At 42.9% G+C, this 16,742-nt stretch overlaps 1 protein-coding gene across 2 annotated transcripts in view; it reads right to left on the bottom strand.

The window, feature by feature from the left end:
• Rsh (Rap GTPase activating protein radish) overlaps positions 1-16,742 on the bottom strand; it is a 54,074-nt gene that overhangs the window by 24,174 nt on the left and 13,158 nt on the right. The window lies entirely within an intron of this gene.

Here is a 16,742-nt window from a genome sequence, read left to right as displayed (position 1 = left end):
TCAAGTGATATGGAAAGACAATTACCGACTGACTCTAATACCGCTGTTCATGACTGCTATTGACGGATTCCGATCGTCAGCTATTTCTCTACTATGGTAACGTGGGCGGAGTGGGGCAACGGTCGATTGTATTTCTCCGCGTTCGTTGTAGACGTTTTGATTCAACGAGGGTGGCTATTCGTTGCAACGTTCGTTCGTTATAAGCTCGTTCGTTTTTAGGATACCACCGATCTGTCTTCGTACGGTACGCGAGCGAGTAGATTGCGTTCGTAGTTATACCGGGTTCCAGTCGTACGGAGTACATCTCCTCGAAGTGCACGGAACGTACACACGCACATCCTTTTCGCGATTGACGAGATTGCCAATGAACGAACAGGACCCGCCATAACTTCGAACGCAATCTCCTTGCGCGCGTACCGTACGTTACGATCGCTGTATACGATTAGCCTCGTCGCTTCAAGGCGCGTGATTCGTTTCACTTTCTTCCAACCCGAAACAATAAAACGTTCTCGTTATTCGAAGAAACGGAAACGATTGTTAACGCGTGGATCGGTGGGTACAGAACCCAGTCTTTTATTTTTATTTCCATTTTGAGGCAATGTTTTTTTTTCTTCTTTTATCAATTGATCTTGGATTTTATCATTGATTTCGGATGAAGTCGAAGAAGTAGATAATATATAATTATATTATTATAGATAATATAGATCGAAAAGATAATTATAGATAATATAGATCGAAAAGATAATTATAGATAATATAGATCGAAAAGATAATTATAGATAATATAGATCGAAAATGTAATTATAGATAATATAGATCGAAAAGATAATTATAGATAATATAGATCGAAAAGATAATTATAGATAATATAGATCGAAAAGATAATTATAGATAATATAGATCGAAAAGGTAATTATAGATAATATAGATCGAAAAGATAATTATAGATAATATAGATTGAAAAGATAATATAGATCGAAAAGATAATTATAGATAATATAGATTGAAAAGATAATATAGATCGAAAAGATAATTATAGATAATATAGATTGAAAAGATAATATAGATCGAAAAGATAATTATACATAATATAGATCGAAAAGATAATTATAGATAATATAGATCGAAAAGATAATTATAGATAATATAGATCGAAAAGATAATTATAGATAATATAGACCAAAAAGGTAATTATAGATAATATAGATCGAAAAGGTAATTATGGAACGAATCCAAGGGTGCGTAAATATCGGTTAATTTTAGGCGAGTACGATGATTGTTCCAAGATGGTAAAATGGAGCAAAGAGAATAATGTTGAAATTTGCTGCTGACTCGGTGAAATTTGCGAAGAAACTCTCGTGGATTTTTTCACGATAGCTCGAAAATAATCATAGACATTGAATAATGCATTCCGGAATGTGTTCCATTCGTTTTGATTATTCTGTCCGCGTTGAAACGATTATTAAGTACAACTGGATCGAAAGTAATCGAAATAGGACGATCTACGTTAAAGAGAAAAATTATTTACCTCGTGTAACGAAGAATTATGAAACTGTGGGAAGATCGAGATTAGTAACGAATTCTTGTGTGGGTGTTTAAATTATTTTGTAGAGAATCAGATGCGGAACGAAGTGTTTCGAATTGTGTAGAAGAGATCGAGCTCGTGTTTGTTTCTAAGGAGTGTTTATTACGTTAATATGTTTGCATATGTGTGTGTGTGTGAGGGATTTAGAACGAATGCAACGAGTGAAAAGTCGTTGGAAAAAACGAGCACGGGATTCGTGTTTTATCTGTTTGAAATGTATCGTCAACCCTAGGTTCCAACCTTGCAACATTTATCTCTATAGAACGAGCTTAGGCTACTCACGGATATCCGATCCAGAGGACCGTTAAACGTCCAATAAAAGTGCACGTTCGGGGCTGTTTCGGTGTTATAGGTTGTGGAACATTATGCGTATTTACGGCCAATTTAAATCCCCGGAAAATGATCGAATCGCACAAAAGGGGTCCCTCAACATCCACGAAGTATCGGTTTAACGATAGTGAGACACCAATGGATCCTTCGAGAGGGCAACGATCCCAAACACCGAAGCCAACTTTGCATCGAATGAAAAGTAAGAAACTATGTTAGAGTAAAAACAGCGTAAGCTTCGAAGAACGTGTAGTTTAATCCTAGAATTACCGAATTATTTATATCGGACCATGTACCTGTCTTCGAAATTGATCAGGAAAAGGTAAATTGATTTACAAGTACCATTGGTTGTCTATTTCAATATACACGAATATTCTAGAGAAAGAGATCGTTGATAATTAAATAAATAATTTTGAAAAGAAGTTCGAAACAGGTCAAATTAACCCCTTATGATAGTTCCAGTGTTAAATCGGCGTTTGTGTGTCGTAAATAAATACTCGATCGTAAATTTGTCCTCGATTTGTATCTTAACGAACAAGTACGTTACGCTTGTTCGTAACGAGTATCGTTAGTTGTCTGTTTTGATAATTGTTCACGAATATTGTAGGCAAAGACACCATTGATAGTTGAGTAATTTTGAAAAGAAGTTTCAAACAAGTTAAATAAACTAGAACTACCGAACTTACTATTTGTATCAGACCACGTACGTATCTTCGAAATTGATCAGGAAAGGGTAAATTAATTTACGAGTATCGTTAGTTGGCTGTTTTGATAATTGTCAACGAATATTGTAGGCAAAGACACCGTTGACAGTTGAGTAATTTTTAAAAGAAGTTTCAAACAAGTTACATTGACCCCTTTGGTAGTTTTACTATAGTGTTAACACTGAAACTCCTTGATCGTTGTGTTCGAAAAATATGGAGGCCTTTGTCTGTTATATATACCAAAAATTTGGTCAAAAGTATACTTAGACATTGTCCAGTAACAATCTAACCTCGTTTAGATATCTCTTTCAGATATATTTTCAATTTGTATAAAATACTCTGCAAAAATAATTTTCACAAAGACATAAAGCTTCGATGCAACGCGAATTATTCTCGATCGTTTCGATCGTTCAAAAAACAATCTCAAATTATACAAACCTACCACCAATGAACCTTGCATTTCTTGGACGTACTCTCTATTACAAATTGACCTCGTTTAGATATCTCTTTCAGATATATTTTCAATTTGCGTAAAATACTCTGCAAAAATAATTTTCACAAAGACATAAAGCTTCTATGCTGCGCGAATTATTCTCGATCGTTTCAATCTTTCAAAAAACAATCTCAAATTACACAAACCCATCACCAATGAACCTCTTGTTTCTTGGACGTACTCAGAATTGGTAGAAAATGTTCACCAAAAATAATTCTCCCCAAGATCACCCGTCTACGATACAGACATCGAGGCTCGGAGTCAGGAGCGTTATTCCCGATCGTTTCAATCGTTAAATACGTTTATCGTCCCGTTAAAAATGTCCTTGTGCTCGACCCTACTCCCACGAAAAAGAAAAGAGCAACCCTCGGTTGCGATGAAACGACCGTGCCCGCCGCTAAGAGCAGTCACCCACCCGAATAGAAATTTCACCGGGCGAACCGCGTTTAAAATAGAAAACCGTACGGTCGTGAAAAATTCCGGAATCCTGCGGAAGAGTGGTCCCGGACTCTCGCGGATTGTGCCCCGAACGAACCGGACCACCTGGTGATTTATTTTCGATAGTATCTCGGGGAACGGAGAACTCGTACGCGAGTCGCTCGGCGAAGAGAAACGTGGAAAAGAAGAAGTTAGACGAACGCGATGGAAAGCACGCTTTTATCGGTGTTTCAACCTCGGTATGGCTCTACCGGCCCTGAATATGGAGGAGGAGATGAGAATGACCACCTGGTCGATCCGTGTTCCCGATTTCCGGTGTTCGAAAACGAGATCGCTCGCGACACGTAAAGAGAAACGCCCCTACGCGCGTGTCGAGCGTAGAATCGATCAGGGATCGAGGGGAAGATGCGGTCAGGGATGGAAAAAAAGGAAAACACGTTTGGATTTTCACGACGGACGACGTCCCTGGGAAATTGAAGCACCGGGGAACGCGGAGCGGGGGCAGATGCAATTAAAACCGTGCCTGCCGCGTGAAACGCAATTAGACGTGAATTCACGCCTGTCTCTCACCCCTTCTACCCCTTCTACCGTGACGATGTGGACGTTCTGCTAATTTTACCACTCGAAGGGTTCCTTCGTGGCTATGGGCGGTGATCGAACGTATTTTTCTAACGAAAATATCGCGAACGAGATTTCTACGCGAAATGTTAATCGGTGGGGGGGGGGGGTAGGATTTCCACTTGGACGTATCAGGCTGGGAGTAGCTTGGTAAATCGAGGGAGAAGGGTGAGCACAACGGTCGGAAATTAATAGCCGGAGCCTGGATATGGAAATACGGATGAAAAGAATAGAAAGAGAGAGAGAGAGAGAGAGAGAGGGGTTATGAAACACGCGCATTTAGCCGTGAAGCGGAGAAACGTAGCGCGGAGAGAGAATTCTAAAAGGAAGTAATTGGCGATAGAATAAATTACAAACGGCTGAGAGAAGAGAAGCGAAAAAGGTGGGAAATTTATCGCCGCGATAAGTTCTAGCCTAAGAAGGTCTTGTAGCGAGCACCTAAGCGCATTAAGTAATCCTGGATATCTGTGAGCGGGAACCGAATCGAATGAACGTCTTTTGAGTTGAGTAAAGTGTCGTTTGAAGAAAAAAGAGTGACCTTGAGACGTCGAAAGTATATCTGAGAACAGTAGAAAATTTTTATGCTCCGATATTGGCGAGCACTTAAGCTAATTGATAATCTAGGATACCTATGAGCGGAAATCGAATCGAATGAACGTCTTTCGAGTTGAGAAAAGTGTCGTTTGAAGAAAAAAGAGTGACCTTGAGACGTCGAAAGTATATTTGAGAACAGTAGAAATTTTTCTGCTCCGATCTTGGACAGCACATAAGCTAATTTAATAATCCAGGATACCTATGAGCGGGAATCGAGTCGAATGAACGTTTTTCGAGTTGAGTAAAGTGTCGTTTGAAGAAAGAAAAGTGACCTTGAAACGTTGAAAGTGTATCTGAGAACAGTAGAAATTTTTCTGCTCCGATCTTGGACAGCACATAAGCTAATTTAATAATCCAGGATACCTATGAGCGGGAATCGAGTCGAATGAACGTTTTTCGAGTTGAGTAAAGTGTCGTTTGAAGAAAGAAAAGTGACCTTGAAACGTTGAAAGTGTATCTGAGAACAGTAGAAATTTTTCTGCTCCGATCTTGGACAGCACATAAGCTAATTTAATAATCCAGGATACCTATGAGCGGGAATCGAGTCGAATGAACGTTTTTCGAGTTGAGTAAAGTGTCGTTTGAAGAAAGAAAAGTGACCTTGAAACGTTGAAAGTGTATCTGAGAACAGTAGAAATTTTTCTGCTCCGATCTTGGACAGCACATAAGCTAATTTAATAATCCAGGATACCTATGAGCGGGAATCGAGTCGAATGAACGTTTTTCGAGTTGAGTAAAGTGTCGTTTGAAGAAAGAAAAGTGACCTTGAAACGTTGAAAGTGTATCTGAGAACAGTAGAAAATTTTTCTGCTCCGATCTTGACGAGCACATAAGCGAATTAAGAATTCTGGACATCTATGAGCGGGAATCGAGTCGAATGAACGTCTTTCGAATTGAGAAGTGTTGTTTGAAGAAAAAAATGTGACCTTGAAACGTCGAAAGTATATCTGAGAACAGTAGAAATTTTATTCGACGTTATACACTCCTCTACAGCGATCGAACAAGTCGTAACGATACATAAACACAAATGATTTCCACGGCCAGCTACCTCCGCTGCCAATTACTCAACGTTCAACTTCAACTTCTTCAAACCTCGAATTCCAATTCCATTCTAAACGGAGCGTGCAGTTTCAAACGCAATTACCCTCCCGGTGTTAACTCTCGTTACCGTTTCGAAGTGAGCTAATGACGCTCGATTAAACGGCCGTGTCGGACGTTTAACGGTAACTTCTTCACGAAGAAAATCCGCGACGACAATCGAGACGTCGAAACGACGACTGGTCGATGAATCGTGCGATCGAATCACAAGGATTCCCTTCTTCGAATAAATTCCCAAGACTCGATAGAGACGAGCTATTCTTCCTCCCACCATCGTAAGTTTCTCCTTATTTTCCTTATTATAAACAACAAAAACAAAAACACGAAAAAATCATACTCTTGCATCGATCCTAAAGAACCTCTCAGATATAGAGGCGAAATTTTCTCGACAATTTCTTCGCATCGATATTAATTTCTCTCGATTCGAATTTGCTGGAAATATTCGATATCGGTCCGCGAGGGATCATTAAATCACCCATGTTGCGTCGAAAAAAAATGAAAAAAAAAGAAAAAACTCCGACAATTAGAACGTTTCCGATGATAACAGAGCGAATCGATCTCACGGCGAATCAAGTTGGCGCGTTGGATCGGAATTAGTAATGAATGCGGCTGCGTTGTCGAGAATTAATGACGGAAGACAGCCGAGGGGCGGTACGGGGGCTGAATTTATCGAAACTAATGAAATTCCTGGAATCGTGGAACGTCGACGATTACGGCCACGTCCCGTGAAAATGATAATTATTCTTGAGGCAGTTATTGCGGCGCGGCGAATTCCTCGGCGACTCGCGCCAACGAAAAAACCGATGAAGTCAATTATTACAGATTTGTCTCGTTCGTCGAATCGACGTTAACCGGATATTTGTCGAGATTCAACATCGACCATACTCTCCCTGTTCGATTTTTTCTTCTCGTACCTCGACGTAATTTATCTTTATTCATCAACCGGTCGAATTTCTTTGATATTCCACGTATCCGTTCCGTGTCCAACTTCTCTTTCCTCGACGATGATAAAGAACACGTGTTTTTGATCTCGCGAGAGGAGGCACGTACCGAAATTACGAAAGTCACGAAATTACCTCTCTGGACGAAGTATTCCATGACGATATTGCGCGTCGACGGAAACGTCACGGGTAATGAAACGGAGCGTCGTTTTTCGATTTATTAAATCGTTCGCCGTCCGATGTACAGAGACGTGTGTCTCTCGAAAAGACACGAGCCCGACCACCGTAACGAAAATCTTTTCACCGACTAGGAACTCCAATTAATAATTACGCTTTACCGTTAATTAATTTGTAACCGTCGGTGCGTTCCGCTTCCTTCTTTCAGCGTTCGTACATTCCGACGAACTACGATATACTGTTGGATTTATTTGTAAATTGTAATCGTACGGTTTCGAATTTTAATTAATACGTTTCCACCGGTTGCGCGTCAACGGGGTTAAAATATAGTACGTAACGCGTCGACGAAAGTTCGCTCCTTCTGGGTGTAAATAAATATTTCAGACGGTCGAAATTACGTAAACGTAATTTACGAATCAATGAACAGAAACAACGATGATACGATATCGTTTGTAATTCTCTTCGTTGAGGTCTCGTACTTTTCGTACAGGATCGTTGTACACGTAGCGTTGAATTTTTACGTCGTAAAATTTCATCCGTTAGAGCCATCGTCCGCGTTAATTAAAATATGCTGATTCTCGGAACGGCGCGTCGCTTTATATTTCACTTTTCGCGTTCAATTGGCAGCGTGCACGAAATTGAACGCGGTTTAAATCGTTGCGCGAGAATTTCAATTCGAATTATATTCACCTCCCCCCGATTTATATATTTATTACGAGTGAGTTAACTCGGAACCGGTAACGTGAAAAAAAAGTGACTTTCCACAGTGACGGGAGCATCGATGTCGTTCATAAATAAATGGCGTAACACGCTCGATGCGTTAAGAGTTTACCTATACACAGTGGTACGAGTCAACGTCTCCCAGTAGTACCACTCGATACTTCGCTCTCCTATCGCATTTCCTTCGCCTCCGTGAAATACATTCCCATAAACAATGGTAAGAGACGACTCCGCCCAAGTATCGGTGTACCGCGATATTTCAAACAAGCATCGCGCCTACGTTCTATTAAAAAGCTGGCTATCCACAGTGGCGTAACAACGCCCCACGGAACGATTCAATATTCGGCGTCTTTATTACGTTTCCCTCGACACCGGGAGAAAAAAAGGAAAAATTCCGATAAACAATGGTAGAACTCGACGTATCCATCGCACCCCTTTTGATCCGTCAAAGACCTACCTATAAACTGTGGAGTAACTTCAGCCAGTGGAACAAGTCGATACTTCTCGTGCCTAACGCGTTTCCATCGGCCTGGTGAAACAAATTTCTACGAACGGTGGTAGAACTTCTATAGCGATAGTATTTCTCGATATCGTGTACGTTCATCGTATACTAAGCTTTATTAAAAAAGTAACCGTAATTGGTAGAGTAACACGGCCCGGTGGAACAACGCGATATTTTAACGTACCGTTTAAACGTTTTAACCGGGAAAATATATTTCCGTAGACGGTAGCGAAACTCGATGCCATCTGGCAGCGTTACTCGATATTCTATACACTCGTTGCATTCAAGATCTATTAAAAAACTATCTACAAGTACTGGAATAACTCCGCCCCGGTGTAAACGACTCGATACTTCTCGCGTTTCGAATTTCCTTCGTATCGATAAAATATTCCCATAAACAGTGGCAAATCTCAATACCACCACCTGGCGAGATTACTGAATATTTCAAACGCGTATCGCGTTTCCTTAGCTGTATTAAAAGTTACCTATAAACGGTGAAATAACTCTCGGAAGAACGACTCGATATTCCCCCCGTACCCTTCGTGTTTTCTTCGCTGTCGTAAAATATTCCTATAAACGTTGAATCTCGACCGGCGATACCGAACGATATATATTTTTTTTTTTTATTAAGTAACGAGATAGACGTATACCGAATAATGCGTCACTCTCGTGAGAAATTCGTTTTCCTCGGCTTCGAAGGTAAACGAAAAAATATTTAACTCTCGTTGAGTATCGAAAACGAGAAGACTATATTCGATGATTTTCGAAAATCTTCCGCTCGCGAGCTCGAGTCGTCTTCGAGTACATGAAGAATATTAACTTCATTCCCTAACTGTAAAAAAACACTAAAAACAATTGCACGACTCGACACTCGAATACTCTATGTATATTTTCCGCTGTCAAACCCGAGTTGATAAAAACTGGTAAAAACAATCCCGAATACTCTATGTATATTTTCTACTGTCAAACTCGAGTTGATAAAAAATGGTAAAAACAATCCCGAATACTCATTGAATATTTTCTGCTGTCAAACTCGAGTCGTCAAAGAATATTTAATTTCCTACGGATAAAAAATAGTCAGAACAATTCCGAACACCCTTCTCCGGAGGAAATGGTTCTTGTTCGCCAAAGGAGGAGAACATTTCCAAGCTTCATGGGGTTCACGTTGCCTCGTACCCTTAAGAAGGTTGGTCGCAGCTCGTGGACGATTTCGCGCGCGCGGGGTCCCGTGTCTTCTTCGGCACGATTAACATTTTTCGATTAAAAGCCCATTAAGTCGGAGCGTTCACGGCGACGCTGCCCGGGAGGAAGAGGTTAGATTAGGGGAATAATGCGATCAGGCCGTTCGATCGAATTTCCATTCACGGCGCGGCGCGGCAATTCCTCCACCTCCGCCCCCCGTCTTCGTCCGGACGCTGCCATTGTACCCCCCGCCGCACCCCGCCCACTCGCCCCTCGCGGTTCTCGAGTCCACAAGTGGTCGAAGGAAACGAACGAAGCCGATCGACCGACCCCGGATGATGATTTTTTTTTCTTCTCTCTCTTTGTCTCTCACCCTCTCACCCTCTCTCTTTTTCACACTCACTTTTTCACTCTCTCGCTCTTTTTCTCTGTCCCACTCACTTTCCTTTTCTCTCTCTCTCTTTCGCATTTACTTTCTTTTTCTCTCTCTTTTACACTCACTTTCTCTGTCACTCACACACACACAAACACGTTCACACTCGCTCGCTCAGTCACATACGCACACATACACATTCACATTCTAAATCAATCACTCACTCACTCACTACCATAAATACACATACACGTTTACGCAATCACTTACATACTCACTCACTCACTCTCATACACACACATACACGTTCGCACAATCACTCACTCACTCTCATAGACACACATACACGTTCACACAATCACTCACTCACTCTCATACACACACATACACGTTCACACAATCACTCACTCACTCCCATACACACACATACACGTTCACACAATCACTCACTCACTCTCATACACACAATATACACGTTCACACAATCCCTCACTCACTCTCATACACACACATACACGTTCACGCAATCACTTACTCCCTCACTCACTCCCATACACACACAAACACGTTCACACATCACTCACTCACTCGCTTTCTTTTTCTCTCTCTCCAACTCTCTCTCTCTTCTTCTCCTTCACATTCTCACTCACTCTCTCTCTCGCGTGCGTCTTCCAGTTTGTTCCAGGTCGCCGGCACGCTCCAGAACACGAGATGAGAGGCACAGCGACGAGAGGGGGGACCGGATAGAATCCGACGAGAGACCCAACGCCGATGACCGTGAACGAGAACGATCCGGATTGAGGGATTGGTCGTCGAAGGGACAGCGATAGCGCGATGGTAGCGTGTGCGGTTAGGTCTGGTATGTGTACGGGTGTACGCGAGTATGTTTCACCGCGTATTATTCCGTGCCCCGAGCACAGAGAATGCGGAAGCAGCCCCGGACGCAATTTCGAAATGGAGTCGCGAACGGAATTGCATTAAGTCTGCGGCTCGCGAATTAAGGCCAATTTCATTTTTCCTTTTTCCTTTCTTCTCGTAACGGAGACCAGACGAACGGGGGACGGGACGGGGGGCCCTCGTGGAATTGGAAAGCAGACCGTGCCCCCTTCCGTCCACCGACCCGGATGGTAGGCGTTCAAGAAAGTGGGGAGCGGTGGCTAACGCGAACGCGCCCCAGGAATAACGATAAGAAGCCGCGATAATGGAAATTATACGGGGCGGTTCGCGGTTGTAATCGAAAAGACGCTCCTGGGGACAGGGGTGGGGGTGAACGTGAAAATCTCGAGGCTGAAATTTCACGGTACGTGTCACCGTTTCCGACGTTTCCACGATCGGCGAAGCCGTATGCGAACGAGAGTCGCGGGATACACGCGAATATTTCCGATGAGTCGTAGTTCCGATCGCTACGGCTCGTTCGAAAATTTTACGACGCTCGCGATTCCAGCGAGAAACGGTGCTTGTCGAAGTGGTGAGGGACGAGGGAAAGTTTCCGGCGCGGGAAACCGACGGATAACTCGATCGATGTAAGTATCTGTACAGGTTTTTTTAGTTTCGTTCGAGGGGCACGTCTCGCGAAATATTTGCGAACCGCTGGTTAGGTTTCCAGGATTTTTGCGAGAAATGTTTGGAGATATGTTCTGCTCTCCTGTGACGGTTATGTGTCATTTTTTTTGTAATTTTGTCTGCTAAAATAAACTGTGAATAAATAAAAGAGTAAACGGAAAATGGGATGGTGTGTATCGGTACATTTTTCTGTTTTATTCGAGGGGGATGTTTTGTTAGATTTTTATAGTCAATGGTTTAGAAATAATGTACTACTCTCTTGTGACAGTTGTGTGTCATTTTTCTGTAATTTTGTTTACCAAAATAACCCGTGAATAAATAAAAGAATAAATGAAAAATGGCTTCGTAAGTATCGGTACATTTTTTTGTTTTATTCAAGGGGGATGTTTTGTGAAATATTTGAAAAGCACTGGTTAAATTTTTGTGGTCAATTTTTTAAAAATAATGTGCTACTCTCCTGTGACAGTTAAGTGTAATTTTTCTGTAATTTTGTCTACCAAAATAACCCGTGAATGAATAAATAAATAAACGAAATATGACTTCGTAAGTGTCGATACATTTTTCTGTTTTATTCGAGGGGGATGTTTTGTGAAATATTTGAGAAACATTAGGTAGATTTTTATAGTCAATATTTTAGAAATAATGTGCTACTCTCCTGTGACAGTTATGTGTCATTTTTCTATAATTTTGTCTACTAAAATAATCTGTGAATAAATAAAAAAGTAAACGAAAAATGGCTTCGTAAGTATCGATACATTTGTCTATTTTATTCGAGGGGGATATTTTGTGAAATATTTGAGAACCGCTGGTTAGTTTTCCAGGGTTTTCGTGGTCAATGTTTTAGAAATAATGTGCTACTCTCCTGTGACGGTTCGGTGTATTTTTTCCGTAGTTTTGTCTACCAAATGAAACGACGAACAAATAAATAAATAAACGAACAATGGCTTCGTTTTCGAAAATCTGTACAACTCGATCGATGTAAATCTATCCATGAATTCTCCAGCTTTGTTTCAGAGTAGTTTTATAAAAATGTTGGAGAGCACCGGGTAGATTTCCAGGGTTTTCGTAACGAATGGAAGTTTCCAACGAGGAGAAAAACAACCCGTGGAAATGATTTTTATTCCCAGCGTGACGGGAACGGACCCTTCGTTTTCGAGAATTTGAAATTACGGTCGAAGAAACGCGATTCTCACCGCGGATGGGAGGAGTTCTCGCCGTGGATAATCGCGAGGGTAGATATTCGCTAAAATTAAAAGTTGGTTACAGGAAACCGGGCAGAACTGCTAGCAGAAGAAACGTTGTAACGACTTCCGGCGCGGAGTTATCCGAACTTTTTCGTAACGAGCGCCTCGCGCCAGAGGGGACACGAATTGTGTAAAAACTTACCCTGTCGCGTAAATTTTGCGAAAAATATCCTCCTATTTACGGAACGACGAGAAGTTTCCCTTTTATTATCGAACCGTGCGAAGAGAACGCGCGCGCGCTACTACGGTACTTGTTTAATGTAATTTAATGAAATCACGGCTAACAGAGACGACGCGTTACGCACAAATCGTTGATTTTTACTGAACTTAAATCGAATCGGGACTAGGAAGATCGAAACGCGCGGGAAATGAATTTTAACGCGTGAAAATAATAAACAACGAACCGACGACGCGATTCAACGTCGCGCGTTTTTAATTCAACGATCGTAGATACGAAATACAATTATCCTCAAACGAATAAACGTTCTTTTAATTCACCGTGTAACGGTGAAACAATTGTTTTCGTTGAACATGAAACGAGAGCCAATCAGTTGATAGATTAACAACGTTATAAAATATACCGTCGAGCGTATTTCGATACCGGTATTGATGAAACAATGTTCTCGGAAGTGCGTAAGAAATGTAAAATAAAACGCGATTATTGCCCAAAGGAATTGTTCATCGTTGTTTCACCGTAACGGAGAATCCTTGCGTGGAACGAATCGAAGAATGTATACTTTAACGAGTCGCGGAGCAAAGGTAACGAGAAAACGGTTGCAAAAATACGGAGTGGATGCGAAGTCGGTTACGCGATGACTCGTAAGAGTATAAATAATGAAATACAATTACGATGAGACCGTTCTCTTTGTTTAACAAAACGGTGAAGGTTTTCCGTATTACCGACTCGTGAAATCCATGCTGTCCACGGGTTGGTAGCCGACGGTAACAATAATAACTGCGCGTGCATATAGTTCCTTTGAATGGTACGGTGCCGCGTTGAAAAACACTCCGCTTCGATAAAAAAGGGCGCGGCATAAATTTACCCTTCGAATTAAGCTACACGATGCGTAGAACGAAACACAATTACGGTCTCGTGGTCGATAATCTCGATATGCAAACAACGGAAATTCGTGAAAAGCGGTTAGAAACATTCTTTACCATGCATATACACATTATCGATCTTTCCTCTGTCTCTATCGAGTCGTTGGTTAACTCTGAAGCTACTTGGCTAACTCCGAAATACTTTTCCCAAAAATCGTGCTCGGTATGCAAACAAGGGAAATTCGTGAAAAGCAGTTAGAAAGATTCTTTACCATGCGTATACACATTATCGATCTTTCCTCTGTCTCTATCGAGTCGTTGGTTAACTCTGAAGCTACTTGGCTAACTCTAAAATACTTTCCCCAAAAATCGTGCTCGATGTGCAAACAAGGAAAATTCGTGAAAAGCAGTTAGAAAAATTCTTTACCATGCATATACACATTATCTTTCCCCTGTCTCTATCGAGTCGTTCGTTAAAGTCTATCTGAAGCTACTTGGCAAACTCCGAAATACTTTCCCCAAAAATCTCTTCGTTTGCTTCTACGCGTGGAAATTAATACCACGTAACGGTGAAAACAATTGTTGTCAAATTTGATTGTTCGTCTATCGTCAGCCAACCGCTGGATACAATTAAATAAATGAAACTTACGCTCCATCGGGACGAGAAGACGGTAAATAAAATCGCGGAATGGTCGTTGACGATCCGTCTGAGATGCAGCACCGCGGCTGGAGGAAAGGCGGCGAGCAGGTCCCGCCGTTCGACGTAGAACGGAATCGTTCGCGGTGTCGACGAGTCCTTTTTCCCCATTGCTCGTAGCGATCGCGCGTGTCGCACGCTACAACGGGGTTTAACCGTCGCGATCCACGGACCGTTGGTAAACGCGCGCACGTAAACGATCCACGAGCGTTCGCGGGCTCGCCGAGAGAGGATCGAACCTCGATCGGCGAGGACACACCGCGCGTAGACGAGGAGACCTTGGCCAGCTTCCAAGTGGCCGGAGTTTTGTTGTTTCGCACGCACGGTCACCCGCCACAAGTGGTTGCGTCCTGTCCGCTGTTGACACCAGGACACGTAGCGATGGTTTCACCCGCCAAGGACACCACCGATCCCGGTTAACACGATCGTTGTATATCAGCCGATCGAGCCGCGCGACGATCCCTCGATCGCGCCACGATGGACACCACCCATGTCTAATGGAAAATCGAACCTGGACGACAGCTGGATCCACCAGCAGGAGGAATCCTCTCGGACAGTGGTCGGCCCAGTTGTTCGTCGCGAGGATCGATTATCACCACCGTGTGCTGGTAAACAGACCGTGGTAGGGAACAGGTGATCCCCTGACAGGACGCGTACCAAGATCCTCGGGACCTCCGCTGGTGCGCAGCTCGTTCACGGTGACAAGGGATTCCGACGATCCGTAGAACGACACCCAGTTGGCTGACACTATCCGGTGGATGCGTGTGACGATTCTACCAGGACGTGACTGGTTCGATCGTCGATCAGGACAACGAGGATGATGATCCACGAGCTACGTCGCCAGGCGGGCTTCGACCGTACGGTTCGCAAGCTCGATACACGGACCGATTCTTGTCCCGAGATGGACGATCGTCCTCGTCAGGATGCGTCGCGATAGGCGTCGAGACACGAGAAGGACACGCACACGCTCGACGGACAGCAAGCTCGTCGGGGCTGGTTTTCTATTTGGCAGGCTATCGACTGCCGTGCACCCCAGTGTCGTCTCGTCGGAACTAACGCCGCTGGCACCACGCCTGCGTCCGCGGTAGACGCTGAACGGCGTCGCGACGCCGGCTGATCGCGACCAACGCCGTTGCCAGGGCGCATGCCGCGCCGGTGGTCAACCCGCGATTCGATTCGAACGCGAGCCGAGAGCCCGAGGGCGCGTAGTTTGACCGGGATCCAACGTTCACGGATGTTTCGGACAGTTTGAACACACCTCGAGCGATCGGTGCGCGATAGAATCGGATCTTTGCGATCAGAGAGCGCGGAGAGCAACCTTTCGAAGGTATTGTTTCGGAAAATTTGCACGTGGAACGAACTCGGAGCGCATGGTTGAAAGATACGGCTGGATACTCGAATGTTTGAACAGGTTTGCGAACCCTTACTGAGATTTACTAATTCGAAGAGGTCCTTCGAAGAATGCGGTTCGTGGCAGAGGAGCTGCTAGGTTCCGGAATGGATAATTGAAAGAAGCGCGTACTATGTAAGCGTATGTTTGATCCGGTTTGAACCCTTAAGGAGTGAGGTATGGTTGGCGAAGTATCTTCTTTGAAGAATTGTTTACGGTACGAACTGTGAACTTCGAGAACGCTTTATTGAAAGAAATGGGTATGATGTAGGTGAATGTTTGATCCGGTTTGAACTCTTAAGAAGTGAGGTATGCTTGGCGAAGTATCTTCTTTGAGGAATTATTTATGGTACGAACTGTGAACTTCGAGAACGTGTAATTGAAAAAAGCGTATACGATGTAAGCGTATGTTTGATCCGGTTTGAACCCTTGAGGAGTGAGATACGCTTGGCGAAGTATCTTCTCTGAGAAATTATTTATGCTACGAACTGTGAACTTCGAGAACGCCTAATTGAAAGAAACGAATATAATGTAGATGAATGTTTGATCTAGTTTGAATGACCGGTTGAGACCTGCTCGGTGAACTCGAATTAACGCAACGCAGAAACGTGGAAAGTAACTGTTTCATATTTGAGTGGAAAAATAAGTTTCCGAAGTAGGGGAAACTTATTTAGGTTAGACAAGTACTCGATAGTTTACGTAACCGAAATTCGTTGGAGGATTAACTTACTGAACGTACCGACTATAATTATACATAATATTATCGTTGGAAATTTATCGAACCTGCCTCGTCCGGAAATATTGTCAGATAAAATCCGACGAAGACGAAGTATAATAATTTTCGAAGATTTCTCGAACGATTTGGATACTCGAACGTATAAAATCGAAGTGGTATTGTCGCGACGAGTGAAGGGAATAACTCGATAAAGATGGGCGACTGTGAAGGCGTTGCTTCCAGGCCGTGAAAGTGACAGCAGTTTGTAAAGTGTGGTGAACGATGCAATAATGGAGATAAAATCCAATTCCAATCGGCGAAAGTGAGCATCGAACGTCGC

Source organism: Ptiloglossa arizonensis, chromosome 1 (assembly GCF_051014685.1).
Source record: "Ptiloglossa arizonensis isolate GNS036 chromosome 1, iyPtiAriz1_principal, whole genome shotgun sequence".
Taxonomy (NCBI): domain Eukaryota; kingdom Metazoa; phylum Arthropoda; class Insecta; order Hymenoptera; family Colletidae; genus Ptiloglossa; species Ptiloglossa arizonensis.
This window is presented reverse-complemented; position numbering and strand designations above follow the sequence as displayed.